Source organism: Cupressus sempervirens, chromosome 9, assembly GCF_028749045.1.
Source record: "Cupressus sempervirens isolate cs-2001-9-10 chromosome 9, ASM2874904v1, whole genome shotgun sequence".
Lineage (NCBI taxonomy): Eukaryota > Viridiplantae > Streptophyta > Pinopsida > Cupressales > Cupressaceae > Cupressus > Cupressus sempervirens.
Window position 1 is genome coordinate 597998714 of NC_143126.1, and position 23104 is coordinate 598021817.

Sequence of the window (23104 nt, forward strand, 5' to 3'; positions counted from 1 at the left end):
TAGAGCACTGAATGTGAAGTAGTTTACAATAGGATTATGGTGGAGTTATGAGTTTGGATAAGAGCTAGTGGGTGTGGTTTAGAAACAAGGAGGTTGCTTGGTGGCTTGTGAGAACAAGTTAAGATCTTGGATGTTTCTACCAGATTGTTGTTATGTTACAGATCTAGGCTAGCTGGGATTCACTTTTGTAAGTTGGATCTTGAGGGTGGTGGATACAATTGTTCAATTGTGTGTTGTCTTTGATGTTACACAAATGTCATATTTAGATAGAGTCTACCAAGCCTAGTTGGTCAACAAATAAAATCACAGAGTCTACCGAGCTTAGTTGGTCAGCAAATCAAAAGACAGAGTCTACAAAGCTTAGATGGTTAGAAAAGTGAATTACAGAGTCTACTGAGTGTTCCTGAATGTTACTTTGTGGAAACAGTTTCTACCAAGCTCACTCAGGCGTCAAAGGTTTTTGTGGTAAAAGTCAGTTTCTACCAAGCTCACAAGGTCATCGAAGGAAATTTAGTGTTTACTGAGTTCACTCACTCTCCAAAGGATTTTGTAGAATTTTTAGTGTTTACTAGGCTTCAGTTGGTTAAAATTGAACATCATTTCTGAAGTAGTGTTTACTGAGCAAGGTCAACCAATGAAGGATTTCATTGTTTCAGGAAATAAAATTTAATTGTTTCATGTGATGTTTGTAGCCAAATGATGTAATGATTATTGGTAAATATAACTTGTAAATGAGCCAACTTGATAATCTATATGGTATAAATAGAAGGTCAATTTGTGAATTCAAAAGTATGGATGAATGAATGAGGAGCATGCAAGTGAGTTAATTGTGTGAAGAGGAAAGTGTGAGCGAATTTTGAAGAAGGATCAAATATCCTTGAGGAGAAAAAAAGGTGTACTTGGTTAGAAAGGATCTAGTAAAGTAGAACAAAGATGTGTAACAACAAAGTTCAGTGCATCTCATTTAGGTCACTTCATTGTTACTTTTTCATCATTGTAGCAGTGATTCCTAAATCTTTTAACAGAGTTGGTTTAACAACCATTTTTTTAAATCCTCTAGAAAGGTGGAAAGTTCTATTGAATTTTTCTAAAGTCCTTTAACAAGGCCACTCCTAGCAGGGTGATTAAATCCTCTAACAAGGTCACACCTAACTATGTGTTTTGTAACCTTTAACAGGGTTGGCTCCTAATAGGGTTCACTTCAAAAGAGTGAAAATCAGTAGCTAGTTATTTGGTGATTTTTTCCATATTGGGTTTCCAAGTTAAATCTAGTGTCTCTTGTGTTGATGTTATTACTTTTATGCATGCATGCTAAATCTTTGTGAATGCTTAAAGATCAGTAATAAGGTAATATACATTTACCAAGTTACAACATTTTTTTTGTGTGGCTACCGAGTGATAGTAGTAACTATGTTTATAAGACATCTAAGGGATCTAGAGATTTGCTTTTGTTGTAACTGATTCACCCCCCTTTTAGTTACTCCATCTATATTTCCAACAATTGGTATCAGAGCTTTTGGTGCTTGCAGGAAGGATTTCAAGGATCTAAGCTAAAGATCAGGATATTTTACAAGAGGGAAATTCCAAGGCTTAATAGGGATAACTTTTTAGCATGGAATGGTCTCATGAGACTTCATCTGGCTTCCATTGGTGATTTAGAATTGAAATATCTTGATAAAGCATATGTAACTCCTTTTGGTACACTATCTATCAATGATATTACTAAGAAGAAGACTCATAACACCATGATGATAGACATTGCATCTGCCCTAAGCTATGAAGAATTTGATGATGTCAAGGATTGCAAAACTGCCTTTGAAATGTGGAACAAGCTGAAAAATATCTATGAAGGTGATGATAAGGTGAGAGGAGCCAAAGTAGAAAGTCTAAGAGGACAACTTGATCAGATGAGGATGAGAGAGGATGAAAAAATTGCCAAATATGTTGAAAAGTCAAAGTAGTCATTAGTGCAATCAAGGCTTTTGGAGGAGACATTGAGGAGGAAACAGTTGTAAGTAAAGTTCTTATAACATTACTTCCCATTTATGCAATTAGAGTTTCTCGAATTGAAGAAAGAAGATGTGAAGAAAATCATAAGATAAATTTAGAAGCAATAGTAGGAAGATTCATTGCATTTGAGCTAGATAACTATGACAACTATTTTTCAACTTCCAAGAACATTGAATAAACATTTGAAGCCAAGCTTTCATGTGAGCAAAAATGATACATGGAACATGGATAGTGGTTGCTCTCATCATATGACTAGTGACAAAACAAAGTTTGAATATTTTGAAGACTATGATGGTGGTAGTGTGAGATTTCGTAAAAATGAACCTTGCTGCATGAAAGGAAGAGGAAGAATCTCACTAACCAAAGAGCTTGCATGTGATAATGCCGATTGGGTTGAAGGACTAAAACATAATCTGTTGGGTGTGGCACAACTAATCAATATTGGATTCAAAGTGGAATTCATGCATGGAAAAGTAAGACTGCTGAATGACAAAGGAAAGCTAATTGGATCAGGCATAGAAACAAAAGGTAACTTGTTCTATCTTGAACTTGGTGAATTTTCATGCTTTATTGCTCAAGTTGAAGAAAGTTGGTTATGGCACAGAAGGTTATGTCATGTGAACTTTGATAATCTGGTGAAAATAAGCAAATTTAGTAAAGTAAGAGGCATTCCTAGTATAAAAAAACTTGATGTTTGTCTATGCAAGAATTGTTAGATTGGTAAGATGGGAAAGACTAGCTTTAAAGGTAAGAACTATTAGTCTAAAGAAGTTTTAGAAATTGTAAATACTAATTTGTGTGGACTTATTAGAATTGAAAGCTATGCGAGGGAAAAATTCTTCATTTTTTGTTGATGATTACTCTAGAATGATGATTGTCATGTATTCGAGAGAGAAATTAGAAGCATTTGAGAAGTTCAAATGGTATCTGGCTAGAGTAGAGAAGGAAACATGGAAAAGACTAAAATGTTTGAGGTCAAAAAGAGGTGGTGAATTCATCTCCCATGAGTTCAATAAATTTTGCATTAAAAGAGGAATCAAAAGACATGTATTAGAACTTGGAACTCCTTAGCAAAATGGAATAAGTAAGAGGAGGAATAGATCTATCATGGATTGTTCAAGAACTTTAATGATTGAAAAGACCATTACTATCAAATACTAGAAGCAACCTATTAGCACTACAGTTCATACATTGAACCGAGTACAGCTGAAGAAAGACTCATTCAAAACCCCTTATGAGTTATAGTATGGCTATAAACCCAATGTAAATTACCAAAAATTATTTAGAAGTAAATGTTATATTTTGAAAGAATCTAGAAAAGCTAAATTTGATGTGAAGGGTGATGAAGGAATATTTTTGGGATATTCTTGCAAGAGTAAAGCATATAGATGTTTGAATTTGTCTTTTCACAAAGTCATAGAAAGTGCACATGTGAGAGTTGATGAGTTTGTAGAAAGGACTGAAGAAGAAAGCAAAAAGGAATGAGAAGATTACAAGAGATTTATTTTTATTGAACCTAATATAGTGCTAGATACATCTGTCAATCAAGAAACTTCTACTCCCAAGTCTTCTACTCCCATAACCTAATGAAGAACCAAAGAAGCCTCCAACTATAGGAATGTCGCAAAATAGGAACAAAGAGTGATCATGAAGAGCATCACTAAAGCTTTAGGAAGCCACAAATTCTTTCATTAGAAAGAAACTACTAATCTGAAGAACCTCCATGGAAGAAGAAGGCATAAATCGAGTGTGTTTGTATGGTAGATGATCCATCTCACCGAAATACATAGGTAGCTAGCCACTACAATCACCTAGTATATAGGATCAACCACTAAATACATAGTTCACACTATCAAAACATCGAACCAAGGAAGCATTAGAACAAAAAAATAACCCCCCCAATGTAAATGGGGTGAGATGAAAAGCAACTAAAAAGGTGGGCTAAAATCCTTTGCAGAAAGAACCAAGAATGCCGAGAGAGTTGAAGAGGTAAAAACACCTATAAAGGTATGGTCATTGACACTACATGGGGCAAAAAAGGAAGAGGGCAAAAAAGTGGCAAACAACTATCCCCCCATGGTGCTTTATAAAATAGTGCTAGTCCAACTATCTCAAAACAACATTCATGAAACTAAAATGCAAGACTAGCACTTTATCTCAATGTATTTGCATAAAGATGCTTAAAAATGATAGCTAGAATGATTAGGAAAGGAAAAAATCTTATATAAAAGATAGTATAGCCCAAAACAAAAGATCCCATGCCATGAAAATGATCCTCAGACTTGGAACACCCAAGATATCCACCATAGGAAAAAATGCCAAAAAACATGATAGAAAGAGCATGGGGTAGAATCTAAAAGAAATGACAACATTTTTGATAAGTAGACAAAACCAGCTTTCCAAAATTATATTGTTTTCAAAAAATAGAGATGGGATGCAAAAGATATGTTTGCCAGAGTGAAAAGCTAAACTTTAGACTTTGACTACAAAAATGAGCTAAAAAATACATAAAAAACCTAAAAATACCTACACCAATGTCTCCATCTAATAACCAGCTTTCTAGTGCTTCTTTCGGATTGAAAAAATACCTTTGTATGCTCAAGTTATGGCCAAAATACTACAAGTAGGTCAAAAAGGACCCTAAACACCTTGCAAGTGTGATGATGTAGTGTTGACATCATGCTAATGTTAGAAAGTCATTGCATTAAAATTGATGGCCTTGCAGCTATGCCAACAAAAAAAGAGGCCATGTGGCAAGATGTTGATGTTGCTAGGTGACATGATAGGGGTCACGTAGAACCTGTGCCACATGTCACTTAGAGATTGGTCAAACTATGATGGAACTCCAGCTATGCAACAGGTGGTAGAAGGGTTGTAGAAGGATGATGGTCACTGGTGGTGATGGCCACAATGGTGGTAGAGGCTGGCAGTGCCATGGGCCGCAATGGCTAGAGGGAGGCTCGACGATAATGACTAGGTTGTGGTGTCACCGCGGTGGTTCTATGGTGGCACAGCTGACTGTAGTAGCTCCAAGGCTAGGTGCAAGCTATGAGGGGGTGGTGTGATGGTAGAGTTCTAGTGGCTACTAGGAAGTGATGCCAAAATCAATTTTTTTTCATACAAAAATCATCCGTATAGGTCTGTATGGCATCCCGAACAAAAAAAATTTTCCTCCTAGATCAAATTTCTCCAAAATAGACAAATTTTATATGGATCCTAACTATAATAGGCCTTCTAAACTAAATGGCAGCATTTTTTAGGCCCAAAGCACTCTGAAAATTTTCTCTTCCCCTGATTGAAGAAAAATGCACAAACAAACTAGGGTTTGTGTCTTCGAATCGCAACTTCAAAAATCCTTCAATGAGGAAGCAACAGGGAGGCTCTGATACCATGTAAAAGCTGATGGAATCCAACTTCATAGCTCACCAAGATCACCTGCATGCAAAAAAATTGTTAAAGGGAAACCGAAGAAGGTAGAGGTGGATCTTGGAAAAACTAAATGGACTAAGAGAGAAGATATTGCAAACAAAGAAAAATGTATTGCTATACAATATTCATTGACTATAAGTTATGAAATACAATGATAGAACACAAATATAAAGGCCTCAAGCAAGCTTGTAGAACAAGCTAGAAAGTGCTAGAAAATAAGGTTGACAACTAAGCATACGTCCATAAAAGGTGGGATATCCTCGAACAAGGTGAGAGGATAAGCATGACTTTAAATAGGAACAAACGCTCATATCGTCAACAACTCTTCAACTACAACTATAAAATAAATACATTAACCTAAGTAAACTTAAGTAAAAAAATAAATACATTAACCTAAGTAAACTTAAGTAAAAAAATAAATAATTATTTACTCTAACAATGATCTTGGAGGAACCTAATTTGTAAAGATGGTTCATGGTAGAGGAAATGCTGATAATGCTATACTGGAACAATTGAAACAAATTGTAGTAGGATTAGATGTTGTGGAGATAGCCTAGAGGAGAGGAGCACATATTGATGATGTAAGTGATGATGAAGTAGCTGTATCAAACCATAATCTATAACTTGAAGAAGATCAAGATGAGGAAAGATTGTTGAGAGTATTGTCTAGGGAAAATTCAAAGCCTACTGTAGAAGTTGTTACTTATGATGGAAAATTGGATACCAGTGTTGTGTTAGATTGGATCTCAAATATGGACAAATTCTTTGAGTATGAAGACATTCCTAACAATAAGAAGGTGAAGATTGCAGTTACTAGGTTGAAAGGTCATGCTTCACTATGGTGGGAGCATTTGCAAACTAATAGAGAAAGGAGAGGAAAGGAGAAGATCGAAACTTGGCCAAAGATGGTGAATAAGGTAAAGAAAAAATTCCTTCCTATTGATTACCAAGTTAGCTTGTTAAGATAGATACATAATTAAATTAAAAGGACATGACTGTGAAAGAGTATACTGAGGAATTCTATAGATTGGACATCAGATATGGACATGTATATGATGATGTTGAGAAAATTTCAAGGTACATAAATGGATTGAGATCTAGAATTCAAGATGAAATAAGTTTTGTGAAGTTGGAAAGTGTGGAAGAAGCATATCAATATGCCTTGAAAGTTGAGGAGATCTTGACAAAGAAACCTAAATGAAGACAAAGAGGTAGAGATGGTAGATTCTAGAGAGGCAGAGGTAGATCTTATGGAGAAGGTGACAGATCTAATAGTTCTATGAATGATAAAGGAAAATCTAAATGGAAAAATGATGACAAAGACAAGACTGAGTGGAAAGGTGGTAATTCATACCAAGGATGTATTGGATCTTACCGAGGAAGATGTAATACTTATTCTAGAGGTAATTTTTGTGGTAATTGTTTCGGATGTGGTAAAGAAGGAAATAGATCTTTTGAATGTGGATATTTTGAAAGTGGACAAAATAATAGAAATGTTGTGATTTAAGGAAACATTGGGAGTTCACCAAATGGACCTCAGGCTAGAGAAAATCTGATGGTGAGAACAACCTTATGTAATAAGGGAAGTGATGATGAACATATCCTTAGAAGAAGTCTTTTCAAGATTAAATGTAAAATGGATGGAAAATGTTGTAAGGTAATCATTGATAGCGAAAGTTCTACAAATTTGGTATCAGAAGAGTTTGTTACAAATTTGTAGTTGTAGAGGCTGAAACATCCCAAAACCTATCATGTTACATGGATCAAAGATGAGCATAAGATATTAGTAAGTGAACAATGTGTTGTGAAGTTCAAAATTTGACATTACTTTGATGAAGCCTTGTGTGATAATATACCCATGGATTGTTCTCGTATTTTGTTGGGTAGACCTTGGCAATATGATAGGTATGTTGTGCATGATGGAAGATTGAATCAATATACTCTTTGGGTAAATGGTAAGAAACAAATATTGCTACCTTTGATTGAAAGTCCGGATGAGGTCATTTGTACTACAATAAAAGTTTGAATGGTTAATGGAAAGTAATTTGAAAAGGAAGTAAAGAGAATCAAGTTTTTTTCCTATAGTTTCTAGAGGACTGAGTGTTGGTAGTAATGACCAAGCATCAGAAGTTGGTAATGACAGAGTGACAATAGATAGTGGTGGCCAAGTAGCAAAATAAATTGCAAAATTATTGAATGAGTACAAAGAAATTGTTCCTACAAATATTCTGGATGGTTTACCTCCAGTAAGAATTATAAGTCATTGTATGGATCTAATTCCTAGAGCTAGTCTACCAAACAAAGCACCATATAGATTGACAAGTTGGTTACAAAGTTGTAGTTGTAGAGGCTGAAACATCCCAAAACCTATCATGTTACATGGATCAAAGATGAGCATAAGATATTAGTAAGTGAACAATGTGTTGTGAAGTTCAAAATTGGACATTACTTTGATGAAGCCTTGTGTGATAATATACCCATGGATTGTTCTCGTATTTTGTTGGGTAGACCTTGGCAATATGATAGGTATGTTGCACATGATGGAAGATTGAATCAATATGCTCTTTGGGTAAATGGTAAGAAACAAATATTGCTACCTTTGATTGAAAGTCCGGATGAGGTCATTTGTACTACAATAAAAGTTTGCATGGTTAATGGAAAGTAATTTGAAAAGGAAGTAAAGAGAATCATGTTTTTTTGCTATAGTTCCTACAGGACTGAGTGTTGGTAGTAATGACCAAGCATCAGAAGTTGGTAATGACAGAGTGACAATAGATAGTGGTGGCCAAGTAGCAAACGAAATTGCAAAATTATTGAATGAGTACAAAGAAATTGTTCCTACAAATATTCTAGATGGTTTACCTCCAGTAAGAATTATAAGTCATTGTATGGATCTAATTCCTAGAGCTAGTCTACCAAACAAAGCACCATATAGATTGACAAGTTGGTTACAAAGCTGTAGTTGTAGAGGTTGAAACATACCAAAACCTATCATGTTACATGGATCAAAGATGAGCATAAGATATTAGTAAGTGAACAATCTGTTGTGAAGTTCAAAATTGGACATTACTTTGATGAAATCTTGTGTGATAATATACCCATGGATTGTTCTCGTATTTTTTTGTGTAGACCTTGGCAATATGATAGGTATGTTGTGCATGATGGAAGATTGAATCAATATACTCTTTGGCTAAATGGTAAGAAACAAATATTGCTACCTTTGATTGAAAGTCCAGATGAGGTCATTTGTACTGCAATAAAAGTTTGGATGGTTAATGGAAATTAATTTGAAAAGGAAGTAAAGAAGAATCAAGTTTTTTTGCTATGGTTCCTAGAGAACTGGGTATTGGTAGTAATGACCAAGCATCAGAAGTTGGTAATGACAGAGTGACAATAGATAGTGGTGGCTAAGTACCAAAATAAATTGCAAAATTATTGAATGAGTACAAAGATATTGTTGCTACAAATATTTCGGATGGTTTACCTCTAGTAAGAAGTATAAGTCATTGTACGGATCTAATTCCTAGAGCTAGTTTTCCAAACAAAGCACCATATAGATTGACACCTATAGAGAATGAAGAAGTTAACAAAAAAGTGCATGAGTTGTTGTAGAAAGGTTTGATCAGAGAAAGTTTGAGCCCATGTGTTATACCTATTGTATAAGCACCTAAAAAGAATGAAGAATGGAGAATGTGTACTCATTCTAGAGCTATTAATAAGATCAAAGTAAAATATAGGTTTCCTATACTGAGGATGGATGACATAATGGATTTTTTGAGTGGTGAAAAGTATTTTACCAAGATTAATTTGAAGAGTGTCTATTATCAGATTAGAATCAAAGAAGGTGATGGGTGGAAAACTACTTTCAAGACAAAAGATGGATTGTATGAATGGTTGGTTATGCCTTTTGGTTTGACTAATGCACCTAGTACTTTCATGAGGTTCATGAATAAAGTTTTAAAAAGATTCTTGGGCAAGTTTGTGATTTTTTATTTGGATGACATTCTAATATTTAGTAAGACTAAGGAAGAACATCTTAAGCATGTTAGACAATTATTACAGAGATTGAAAGAGGAAAGGTTGCTAATTAATCTAAAAAAGTGTTCTTTTATGCAAGAGGAGATTATGTATTTGGGATTTGTTATTCAAGTTGATGTTTTGAGAATGGATCCAGAGAAGGTTAAAGCAATATTGGAATGGCCTACACCTGAGAATGTGGGTGAGGCAAGATCATTCCATGGTTTGGATAGTTTTTATAGAAAGTTTATTAAATATTTCATTGTTGTTTGTAATGCTATGACTGAGACAATTAGAGCAGATAAAAAGGAATTCAAGTGGACACATGGAGCTGATAAGAGTTTTGAGACTTTAAAACAAAAATTTGTTGAATTACCTATTTTGGCTCTGTTTGATTTCAATAAGGTATTTCAAGTTGAATGTGATGCAAGTGGTAGTGCAATAGGAGCTGTATTAAATCAAGAAGGTAAACCTGTTGCTTTCTTTAGTAAAAATTTGAATGATGCTAAAGGGAAATATTCTATGTATGATCAAGAATATTATATTATTGTTCAAGCATTGAAGAAGTAGAGACATTATTTGATTCCTAAGGAGTTTTTGTTGTATACTAATCATAAAGTTTTACAATACTTGGAAAGTCAACATAAATTGAATCAAAGACATATGAAGTGGGTTGAGTATTTGTAGAATTTTACATTTGTGATTAAGCATAATAGTGTAGTTCCTAATAGAGTTGTTGATGCATTGAGTAAAAGATATTCTTTTTTGACTCAAATGAAGGTCAAAGTTCTTGGTTTTGATGAAATCACAGAGTTTCATGATGTTGATCCTAATTTTTCTAAGGCGTGGAGAGTATAGATTACCGAATCTGATGAATCACATAAGTAAGTATGATGAGTATTTCATTAAAGAAGGTATCTTGTTCAAAGATATTAAATTGTGTATTCATAGATGTTCTATGAGGTTGAATCTGGTTAAGGAAAAGCATAGTAGTGGATTGCCTAGACATTTTGGAATTGATAAGACATTGAGTTTGCTAAAAGAGAAGTATTATTAGCCACAAATGTATAAGGATGTTTAGAAATTTGTAAAGAGTTGTAGAGTTTGTCAAGTTGCAAAAGAAGTGGGTCAAAATACTAGTTTGTATACACCTATTACTATTCCTGAGAAATCTTGGAGTGACATCAATATGAATTTTGTTCTTGGATTACCTAAGACAATGAAGTGGTATGATTCCATATTTGTTGTAGTGGAAAAATTTTCTAAGATGGCTCATTTCATACCATGTAAGAAGACATTAGATGCTGAGCATGTTGTTGAACTTTTCTTTAAAGAGATTGTGAGATTGCATGGATTACCAAGAAGTATTATTTCTTACAAAGATAGTAAGTTTGTTGGTTTTTTTTGGCAAACTTTGTGGAAGAAGATGGGTACTGAGCAGAAGCTTAGTTCTACATTCCATCCATAGACAGATGGATAGATAGAGGTTGTGAATAGAAGCTTGGGTAATTTGCTGAGATGTTTAGTTGGGAATAAGCCAAGTATTTCGGAGATGGTATTGGCACAAGTTGAATTTGCATATAATAATTTTGTGAATAGGAGTATAGGGAAGACACCTTTTGATATTGTTACTAGAATGAAGCCTAGATGAGTATCAAATTTGAGAGATATTGGTGGTGAAGAAAAGAGAAGTTTTGTAGGAGAAGAATTTGTTGATTTTATTGAGTATTTAAATAAGGAATTGAAGTTGAGGATAGAACAAAGTAATTAGAAATACAAGGAGAATGTTGATAAGTCTAGGAGACATCATGATTTTCAAGTTGGTAATGAGGTGATGGTTCATCTGAAGAAAGGAAGATTTCTAGTGGGAACATACAGTAAGATAAAGATGAAGAAGTTTTGACCTTGTAATATCTTGAAGAAGTTTGATAGTGGAAATGCTTATGAAATTGAGTTACCTGATAACATGGATATATCTCCTATATTCAATGTTGTTGACTTCTACAAGTATCATGAGTCAAATGATGAAGTTATTGTGTCAGAGGACTATCCTAAGAAGTAGATTGAAGAAGTTGAATAGATATTGGATTAGAGAGTTGGTAAGAGAACAAGGACAAAAGATTATTATGAATATCTGGTGAAGTGGAAGAATAGACCTATGGAAGATGCTTCATGGATTCCTCAATTTGAGTTAGATTCAGCTCAAATTGTGAAATATAAATAATTCAAGAGAATCAATTCTTTCAACCCTAGTTGTATAATGTAGGAGAATCCTAGGTTGCACTGCTATCTTGCATGTTTTCAATTTTTTTACATTGTTGCTGAAATTTTGTTTTTCTGAATCTGTATTTTGCTAAAACTGTGTTTTCTAGTTTCTAGGTGCACTTTGCAAACCAAATATCTAATTTTGTAAAATGAATGAAAGGATTCAATTTTCAAGGATTGAAGAGGGCACAAATTACTTCCTTTTATCAAAGGAAAAAGTTCTAATTCCTCATAGGTTGGGAGATATGGCAATTCTCCCATAGTATTGATTTTTGGCAGTTCTATGCAATAGTTTTCTATGCTTGTCTTTTGGGATGGATGCACACTTATCCTTAGTGAATCAGCCTTTGGGCACTTACAGGCTTGTAGAGGACCTAAAATAATACCTACAGTTTGAAGCATGAGTTCTAATTCAATTGGAACTAGGATATATCACAATTTTTCTCAAACATCAATTTCTAAATATTTAATTCTTGATGCAGGGTGACTTGTGGCTCTTCAAGTATTTAATGCTAGGTTTATTTTTATGATGGGTATTTAATATTTGCTAAGAGTTGATTTTTTCTAGAAATATTTGTAAGCTATTTTGGCTAGTATAAATAGAGTGTTTAGGCATAGATCTAGAGCAGTTTTTTGAGATGATTTTAGAGCAGAAATGGAAAGTGTGAATTTGAAGTTGGATCTTGGATTTGAATGTATTTTGTATCTAGTTGTAACCTAGAAGGCCTTACAAATGGGCATGTATGATGATATTTTCATGAATCAATAAAAAATATTGTTCTCTCTCTATGGTGTTGTTCTCTCTTGTGTTTTTTTCCATTGTGTTAAATCATACATGGTGGTTTGGGTAGCTAAGCATGTCATTGGCCTTAGTTACTCCCAAGATACCCTATATCATTCACATTTTCATATAGATTTCAATTTTCAATTATAGCTTCTCCTTGGTTAATGAAATTCCTAAATTAGGACCCATTTAAACACATATTTATGAACTAATTTCAAGGAACATATAGAAAATTATGATAGATACCTAATGGTGTTTGATTTCATATATTTTTCCCCTAAGCCATTCTTTTGGGGACCTGTTCAACATCAATGATAGATCTTGATGTTTGATTGTATGCTTTATCCTTAATCCATCATATTATGACCCCTATAAACATGCATCCCTTTAAGTCAATCCTTTTAGCACCCATTTCAACATTATTATTTGTTAAACATTCTATTTTACATTTCACTCCTTAAACCATCCTATAATGGCCCCTTTATACATGCATGTAACACATATATGAACTAGCTATATGACCTAGTTTAGAAAATTATGATGGATTAAGGTTTGATTAAATAGGTTATCCCATTTTAAGATATTTCATTAGAACCCCTTACATTAAATTATGATCTAGGTTGATAAATATTCATTTTTAGATCATCCCTTTAAGTCATCCTATTAAAACTCCTTCAGATATCCACATGCACGTATAAACTAGAGATCATCATGACTAGTTTGGAAATTATGATCTAGATTAATGTTTGATTCTAGTTTTAACATCAAGTTCAACATTATGATAGACATTTAATTTATATTTTTAGATTTTTCCCTTAAGACATCCGATTAGGACCCCTTTATTAATGTATGTACAGGATATGTGTACATTTATTTTATGTTTAGGACTTAAATATGTGCGTGCTCAGTTCATGTATGTATAGGAATTATATGTGCATAGGTTCATTTAATTTTCATATAAATGATCTATGTTAATGTTTATTTCAAGTTTAGGAAGTTTATGTATGTACATGCATACATATGTTCATTAAATGCTTAGGAATTATATGTATGCATGCTCATTTCATGTTCTTAAATATAAATTTGATAATGTATGTGTATGTTCATTTACATATCCTAATTTAAACATGCACATATATTCATTTTATTTTTAAAGGATAGTTCATAATTGTATGTCCATTTTGAATGTTTAGGACTTATATATGTGTATTTGAACATTTCACGTGTATATGACTTAATTGTGTATGCTCATTTCAGCTTTAGGACTTATAGATATATAAACATTTTGTTATCTAGTTTTTTAAATGTCATTTTAATAAAATTTAGGTACACACATATGCATACACATATAAACATTTACATACTAGAGCTCAACACATGGTAGATCTATTGACATTATGGTCAAGTTTGTTTATTATTGGCTCACACTTAGTCAAATGGTTAGCATCTACCAAGTTTATCTTATAGTTTACAATTTTAACCGAGTTCTATAGTTGCTACGAAGTTCCAGACTTATTATTTAGTTTATACCAAGCTCACGATGTAAGTGTTGACCAAGCCATCCAATGTTAACCAAGTGATTTAGTTTATATGTTGAATTCATTGAGTCACCAGTGTTGACTGATTTCAGACTACTTGGAAGTGATTAGTATGAACTGAGATTCTACATCTGTCAAGAGCATGATGATGTTGATTGTTGATAATAATTATCGAGTATCAGAACTAGTGACATTATAGTCAAGTTTTTTATTAGTGACACACACTTACTCAATTAGTTAGTATCTACCAAGCATATTATATAGTTAACAAAGTTAACCATGCATTTTAGACTCTATAGAGTTCTATAGTTTCTACCGAGTTCAAGGGATAGTATTTAGTTTGTACCAAGCAGTTTCTACCATGATGGTGATCAACAATGTAAACTGAGCTTCATAAGGTTTATCAAGTTCCTCAGTCCAAATCAAATTGTACAGTGCTTACCAAGTTTTTATATATATTAATTTGAATCCAATGTTGACTGAGCCACTCAATGTTAACCAAGTGATTCAGTTTATCTCGAGCTCATTGTGATAGTATTGACCAAGCTATACCGTGTGAATCAAGTGATTCAGTTTATATTCTGAGTTTCATAGTATTCATTGAGTCACCAGTGCAAACTGAGTTTAGACTACTTGGAAGTGATTAGTGTGGATTGAGCTTCTACATCTACTAAATGCATGATGATGTTGAGCATTGACAATGGATGCCAAGTATTAGAACCTCACTGAGCTAGTCTTCAGAACCTGAGTTCTTATAGTTGGACTAACTTTATATATTTTGTGTAAACTTGTATTGTAGCCAACTTTGTTGATTTTTAAATTAGATTGGTATATTTGTAATGCATTTTATCACATCCAAAGATAAGAAATACATATAATATAACAAGCAGAGAAGAGTAGAAGTATGAAACATAAAGGCTACAATAGTATAAGGAGCAAAAAATATTTATCTATCATAGTAAGGTGATCATTACACTCAAAGGAATCTCATTCAGCAAACCAAGTTTCAGATTAGAGATCAACCATTTCTTCATCTTAATAGGTGGATCAGTTAAATCCTTGCATAGGTAGACTTAATAGTCTTTTGTAAATCTCTTTACCAAGTGCATGTTTCATTGTATGTTTGTAAATCCTTTCGCAAGGTGGACCTAGAAGACCTTATTTCTCCTAAGAGGGTAGATCATCAGAAGTGATCATTGTAAGCCTTAGCATGCCAATTTTGTTCTGCAATACTAAAGCTTGTGGGTATAATCCCCACCCCAATTTTACTTTCTATTTGGAAGGTTTCTGGGTCACCATATTATGTGTCAAAGTGTTATATGATTTCAATTTTTGATGTAACTAGATCAAAATACACATAAAGGATTAAGTTTTATAAGTTACTAATTCACCCTTCGCCTCTTAGTAACTTAGCCTATCATATATATTTGCAACAATCGATATAAGAGCTTTGTGGTTCTTAGGAAATAATTTTAACAACTTTAGCAAAGATCAAAGGCTATGGAGGTATTCAAACTTGATAAGGCTATTGACAATGAAAAAATGGACTTAGAATTGGCTATTGGGAAACTCAAGAAAATAAAGGAGCAACTCTCTCAAATCCTAAAAAGAAGAAAATATCTTGCAATTCAAATGAATGACACACACTACATTGAAAAAAGAATTGAAGACATCCATTCAAAATGAAATTTAGTTGAAACTAATAAAGCAATCAAAGAACTATTGGAAAAGAACGGTACACTTCAAAAAGAAGTAAGAAAACTAAAAAAAGAACAAGAAATTCAATCAGTAAGATTATGTGAAGTCATGGAAGAGGAAAATAAGATAAAAGAAGAGATAGAAGGAAAGAACAATGAAATTCAACATCTATCCCTTCAATAGGTAGACCTCATTGATCATCTCACCAATGCAAATGAAGAAATCATGAATCTAAGATCAGAGAATGAAAGATTGTAGAATGATCTAAATACTAAAAGATAAAGCAAAGGAAGAATGATGAAATCTCAAGCAGACATAGATCAACTAAATGAGAAAATCCAATACAAACAAAAGGGAAAAGCAGGAATTGGATATACAGAAGAAGGTGAATCATCCAAGAAAGGAGCTCAAAAGAATCAAAGACCTACTTGAAGTCACTATGGTAAGATAGGTCATACATCAAAAAAATATTGGAGCAATTGGAAGGCTAAATTCAATGGAAAATGCTAAAATTGCAATCAGCATGGTCATAGAGTTAATGAATACAAAGAGAAACCTAAGTTTGAATGAAAATGTCACAAATATAAGAAGCAAGGGCACAAATCCTTAGAGTGTACACTAAGATATTATACCCAACAGAACAGACTATAAAAGTTAGATGGGTTGGGACTATAACACTCGGTGCAGATGTCATTATTGTGGAGAATTTAGATATTGGAATGAATTGTGTAAAACATCACATGAGGACAAGAGACACCACCAGAAGATGTTTCATTTGTATAGAACTTGTTCATCTTGCCAAGAACTAAATGAATACTAGAAGAATTAAAAATAAAAATAAGGAGAAAGATGATAACATCAAAAAGCAAATGAGACAGCAATGTATTCCAAAATCTTCTAAGAATTTGAGTCCAAGTAATGAAGAAAATGTCACTCAAGAATTCGGTGACTCAAGTATTTCTACTTGATCTCTCACAAGGAGAACTAGAACTAGGATTCTAAAGTAGACATCTTAAATTAGTTCCACTCAGTAGAATAGAAAGATCCATATCAGCATTCAAGATGCAAAGGGATCACTAAGCATTCAAAAGATTCCAATCATTACTGAATGAGGTTGGGTTGTCGACCTTACCGAGTGAGGTTAGGTTGCAAGACACTACTGAGCAAAGGTTAGGTGTAACTCATTATTTTGTGGAAACTAAGTCATAGATTTTCTTACTGAGTATTCAATGTAGGCCGAGTGGAAGATAGTCTATCATTTGAGAAAACAATCATACTAGGTATTTATGGCAATTAAAAGATGAAATTTGATAAAATGGGTGATATTGAATTCATTTGACACCACAAATTTTCAAAAACTATTTGTACAAAGTGATTTTTGAAGCATTTGAGTGATTCATGCAAATTACTATTGAAGATTTTTATATCTTTGCAAACCCTACTAAGTGATGACATCCTCTAGTTGTAAGACTCAGAAAGAGTCAGAGATGTTAATTCAAGGCATGAAATGGAAGGCACCAAACTTTAAGCTAAGTCTAGCTATTGTGGAAACCCTAGATCTAAGTGGAGCACAATCTCAAATTCCTTCCAAGGTACTGTTGATTAATGATATTCATTCACATTTTTGTTGTGCTATTCAAGATATTAGAACTCTTGAAATGGATGAGTCATTGGACAAATTGTGTGTGAATGGTGCACTAAAACTAGAATATCAACAGCTTGAAGATAAAGGTTTGACTCATATTCCTCACATGCAACAAGATTTTCATATTAAATGGATAAGATTTATCCTCAACGGTGTGTATAATGGATAGTTGTGGTTGGAGCAACCTATTGTGATAGCTAAGAAGATGATCCATAGGATCACTAGTCTTCCAATATTGACAAAAGCAAAAAAAACTAAAACCCTAAGTTAGGTTGAACTATAAAAGAAAACCCTTTCCAAGTGGGATGGAAGGGGAATGAAGACAAGATGTTTATATATATGGAATTGAAGTTTAGGATATATATCATTGCACACAAAATATATAGCTCAAGTAAACTCAACAACATATCATGTGAAGCTATGGATCTCACATATAAAGTGGTCAAGAATAATATGTCATTTAACCTTGATGAGTTCGTGTTGAATTAGTTCAACAATTGGTATCAGAGCATTGTGTTGGAAATATAAGAGGAGTAATTGAGAAGTGAGGGGTGAATCAGTTACTACAAAAATAAATCTAGATCCCTTTTCTGTCAGTACAAAATAATTCTGTGAAAACTTAATTCAGTTGATGCTTAATGAATAGAAATATTGTAACTTGCTAAACACTGTAATTGCTTGACAATTACTTAACATGAAAATATTAAGATTTTATTTGTGATTATGATTACTTTAATGTACCTGCAAACACATAAAAGAAATGAACACATTTGAAACTAAGATTTAATGTAGAAAGCCAATTAGGGAAAAACCACCAATTGCAACTAGTTATTGTTTTCACTCTTCTGAATTGAGCCCTATTGAGAGCCAACCCTATTAAAAGTTACAAAACACACTATTAGGTGTGACCCTATTAGAGGATTTAATCACCCTGTTAGAAGTGGCTTTGTTAGAGGTCTTTAAATAATTCAATAGAGTTGCCACCTTGTTAGAGGATTTACAAATAGATGTTAAGCCAACTCTATTAAGAGATTCTGATCACTGCTACAATGGTTACAGAATAACAATGACATCACCTGATTTCAATGCAACTGAATTGTTGATTATAGATCTCAATTTTGGCTTGTACTTGATCCTTCTTGATCAAATGCATCCTTTCATCTTCATAAGGATATTCTACTTATCCTTCAAATTTGCTTCCCTTTAACATCATTGAATCTTCAAAAATATTCCATGCATTCACACATACTACACACTTTCCAGCCCACAACTTGACCTTTATTTATATCTTTTATTTTGTCAAGTCAACTCAAATACAACTTAGAATAATTAATATTCATCTTCTCAATCGGTTGGAACCATCAAATAAATAAATTGAACTCAATATGCCAAAACAAGAAAATCCTTCATTAGCTAACCCTGCTCAGTATAAACTAACTCAGAAATGATTTTTCTGTGTTAACCAAGTGATGGAAAGCATAAGAACTTCAAAGAATAGTCCTTGTAAGTTAGGTTCACTATTGTTTATTTTTCTTTGTGCAAAATTTCTTCCCATCAAAAGGTATAATCGTATGGAGGAAAGATGTACCTATTCTATATTGAATTAATGAGTATACTATTGAAATGGGAAAAAACTATGTTAGTATTATGGGGGTAAGAGTATAAAGTTGTGTCAACTTTTAGGTTGACTTTTTAGAATGACTAAATTTGAGTATTTTTATCTAAAACTCAATTTTGTTCAAGCACATGACCTTGATAAATTTATTCTAAGTTATATATGGTCTCACAATTTTTCAATTGGAAATGTCTATTAAATGCATACTTTTTACTAGTCAGTATTCAATTACTAAAGAAATATAATTATTTCAGAAAATTGACATTTCAATAATTCTTACCATTTTTTATGATTTTTTTTAATAACATATAAAAACCATTTTATAGATCTCATAGTCAAGAATATTCACATATAGAGTGCATAGTGTTTTAATTATATATAGTATTTGTAACTAAAACTTCTACAAGTATGTATTTTAACACTCAAGAAGACGTCAATTTTGAGAAATGAAAAATATTAAATCAAATCAATAAAAATTAAAAATTAAATGATGTTCTAGAGGAGAGAGTCGTCTTTCAGAATCTATAAGTTTTCTTTTGGTTGGAATATAATTATTTTGAAAAATGTGGTGGGAGATGAAAACTATCGATTGAATTTTTAATCATTATAAAAGAGAAAATATAGGTCTAAAGCCAATTTTTATTTTTTATTGTTCTAGATACATATGTTATCTATAAGATAATATTAGATCAAAGGGAAATAAGTATATTTATATGTAATTTTGTGGTGAGAACTAGACCCTTGATTTCTAGGATTTTTTAGCATCTAAAAAGCTATCATAAAAAATAGGAAAATATATCATTTGTTATTCCAAATAATTATTAAAAATTAAAATCCTAAAATCCATCCATTTCTATACATTTCATTAATTTACTTCATTTCTAAATTCTAAATAATGCTACCATCTTTATGTCATTGATGGTGAACAATTATACTTATGTTCGCCTTTTCCTTTGTAAAAGTGTGACATAGGTTAGTGCTTTTACCCATGGATAACTAGTTTGATGCATTTACGAACAAGATGAACAACAGATTCAATATTCCTAAGAAACTTGTAGATAACTAAAAAGATGATATTTGTTTCATGGTTAACTATGATAAACTGTATATACAAGCAATTAGACCGAGAACTATATGGGTCAAGCCTCTAGGTTATGAGGTTAATATAGATGAAACCAAGGATATCATTAAAGCACTAATAAATGAGCCCGTGGATCCAAAAAATGCATATTTTAGCACATATGAGGAAGAAAAGGAAAGAATAGAACATGAAATAAAACTTCCTCAGGTGGTCAATAGAGAAAAGAAGAGGATAGCAAAATTGAAACAATCTTGCTCCACTCTTCTCTTGACTGAAGGGAAAGTTGATGACATTGAGGAAGATGAAGCAAAAGATGAATAGAAGGTAGAGGAAGAAGAGATAGTAAAGAAGAAAGGTAAGGTTATTATAACCAAACCTACAAAAACATATGTTGAAGTGTTCACAAGGAGGGCATCTAGGAGAAACTTGATAAAGGAGGAGATGTGATTTTTAAGCAGCCTCCACCCACCTTTCAAGAAAGATTAAAAGAAATAGATTTAGGATTTTGCATAAAAAACTTTAGATCACTAAGGTATGATACAAGGACTACAAAGGAGTAGAAGCAAGTAGAAGGCATGATAAGAAGACATGATAATGTCTAAGATGGGTAAATGGAAGTATTCTGCAAATTAACTTGCTTAGTAGATTCTAAGTGATTTAATGGAGAAAGTCAAACCAAGATGGGAGCATGCTAAGAAAAGTGCTAAAGACATTTATGAGTAGAGCCTAAGGCAACTCATGTTGAGCTTTAATGATAAGGAGGTGAAAGAATCCATTAAGAAGAATGAAGAAAAACTTACCTTGAGATTCAACACTCGTCTCATATTGATGAATGACATTGAACATGTGGTAAGAAATGCCACCAACACATGGAAGAACATTTTCAATCTTCACAAATACAGAAATTTTGTGGTTCATGTTAGTGAAAAGGAAGAAGATGATGGTGTACATGACAAGGAAGAGAAAACTAATGATGAAGAGGTAACACATTATGATAATATAGATGATGAGGAACAAGAACAAGAAGCTACTGAAGAAGACCTACCTAATTTTCAAAACATTGAGGAGACCAACCTAGAGAAGATTCCAACAGTGATCATAGTCTCACTTCCTCATTCTCTAAGCAAAGCATTGAAAATAGAAAGCTTGGAGAAAGCTATTGCAGAATTGATTGTGCCAAACACTGCAAGTACAAGCACTCAATCAATTCTCGCACCTTTTTAGCTTAGTACTTCATTGACAGAAGTGAAAAGCACTTCATCTACTGAGTAGACAACACTTCCTCCTCCATCAATTTTTATCACTCAAGATATTTCTTCAATAAGTGCAGTATCTATTTTTTTTATCAGCCCTACTATTTCCACTATTGTTTATATTCCTAGCACTCAAAGAATAAGTACAAGGATAGTTGAGACCAAGCTTCAACCAAGGACACAAGTTCTATGCAAAGGAAAAGAAAAGGATGAAGAAATTGATCTTGATTAGGAGGTAGTCATCCCAAATTGGGATATCTCAAATCTTAATCCTAATCAGATGCATATATTTGGAGAACTACTTCAAAAGAAAGCTAAGCAGCAGAGGCTTGTAGAAGAGAGAAATAAAGAGTTTCAAGTGGTTGAAGATGCTAAGAACATTCTTGCAGAGGCACTCAGCACAGGGTTTGACACTGCTCAACCAATTTTGGCTCAATTAGTAGAGGTAGTCTAGAAATTCAAGGAAGATTTGAATGGACAAGAGAAATTGTTGTAGAGAGCTGAGAATAAATTTGAGAATAAAGTTTTGGAGATAATTCTAAAAAAGATTGCAAATCATCAAGTAGACTTGTCTACTATTCTAAGCTCATTGGAGACCTCTTGCAACAATGTAACTTCATTATTTGGTAAACTCTATGACACTTCAAATTTCACCAAAGAAATTAAAAATTGATGAAGATCTAAAGGCAAGTGCACATCAGTTGCAACTTGACCCGAGTTATAGCTCTACCAACTACATAAAGATCACATTCTTAACTAATATGTATGAAGAATTACTAAGAGAAGAAGCCAAGATAAGAGCTATAGTGGTAGACATATAGGACATGATTCTCCAAAACATTGATGCATTGCAAAAACATGTTGAACATGCTAAAACAATCATCCATGATAACAACTTCTCTATTGCAAACCACATGATAGAACTTTTAGTAGAAGTTCAAGTTGCATTACACACATGCGAGGTGTTGCATGAAAATTGGGACAAGACAATGGCACTAATTCTAAAGGTACATTCATATTTCTTCTCACATTTTGGCATTACTATATAGTATATAGCATACACCTTTGGCATTAATGTCAAAAAGTGGGAGAAGATGTATATTGTTAATATAAGATGTAGTATACATAAAGGGGGAGAAAATGTATATATCATATGTGAAGATGAGGAGATGGGAAAACATGTAAAGTATATTGTATATATGTATGGGGGAGAAGCATCATGTTATATACATGTATAGATATTCAGAAAAACCTCTCTTATAAAAGCAATTTTGAAAAATCTCAAAAACAAAGTACTCTATCGAGTTGAAGACACGAGATGGAGAATAAAAAGTGTTTTGAAACTTTTTGAAATTTTTGGGAATTCATTTTTGATTGATAAGTGTGTTTGTCACTAATGGAAAAGGGGGAGATTGTTGACACAATAAAGTTTTTTATTAGTGACACACACTTACTCAAGTAGTTAGTACCTACCAAGTGTATTATATAGTTAACAAAGTTAACCAAGAATTTCAAACTCTATCGACTTCTACAGTTGCTACTAAGTTCAAGGGATCATATTTAGTTTGCGCCAAGCAGTTTCTATCATTATCGTGGTCAGCAGTGTAAACTAAGCTTCATATGGTTTACCGAGTTACTCAATGCAAACTGATTTGTGTAGTGCTTACTGAATTATCAATTATAGAAATTTGAATGCAATGTTGACCAACCCACTCAGTGTTAACCAAGTGATTTAGTTTATACCAAGCTCATTGTGATAGCATTGATTG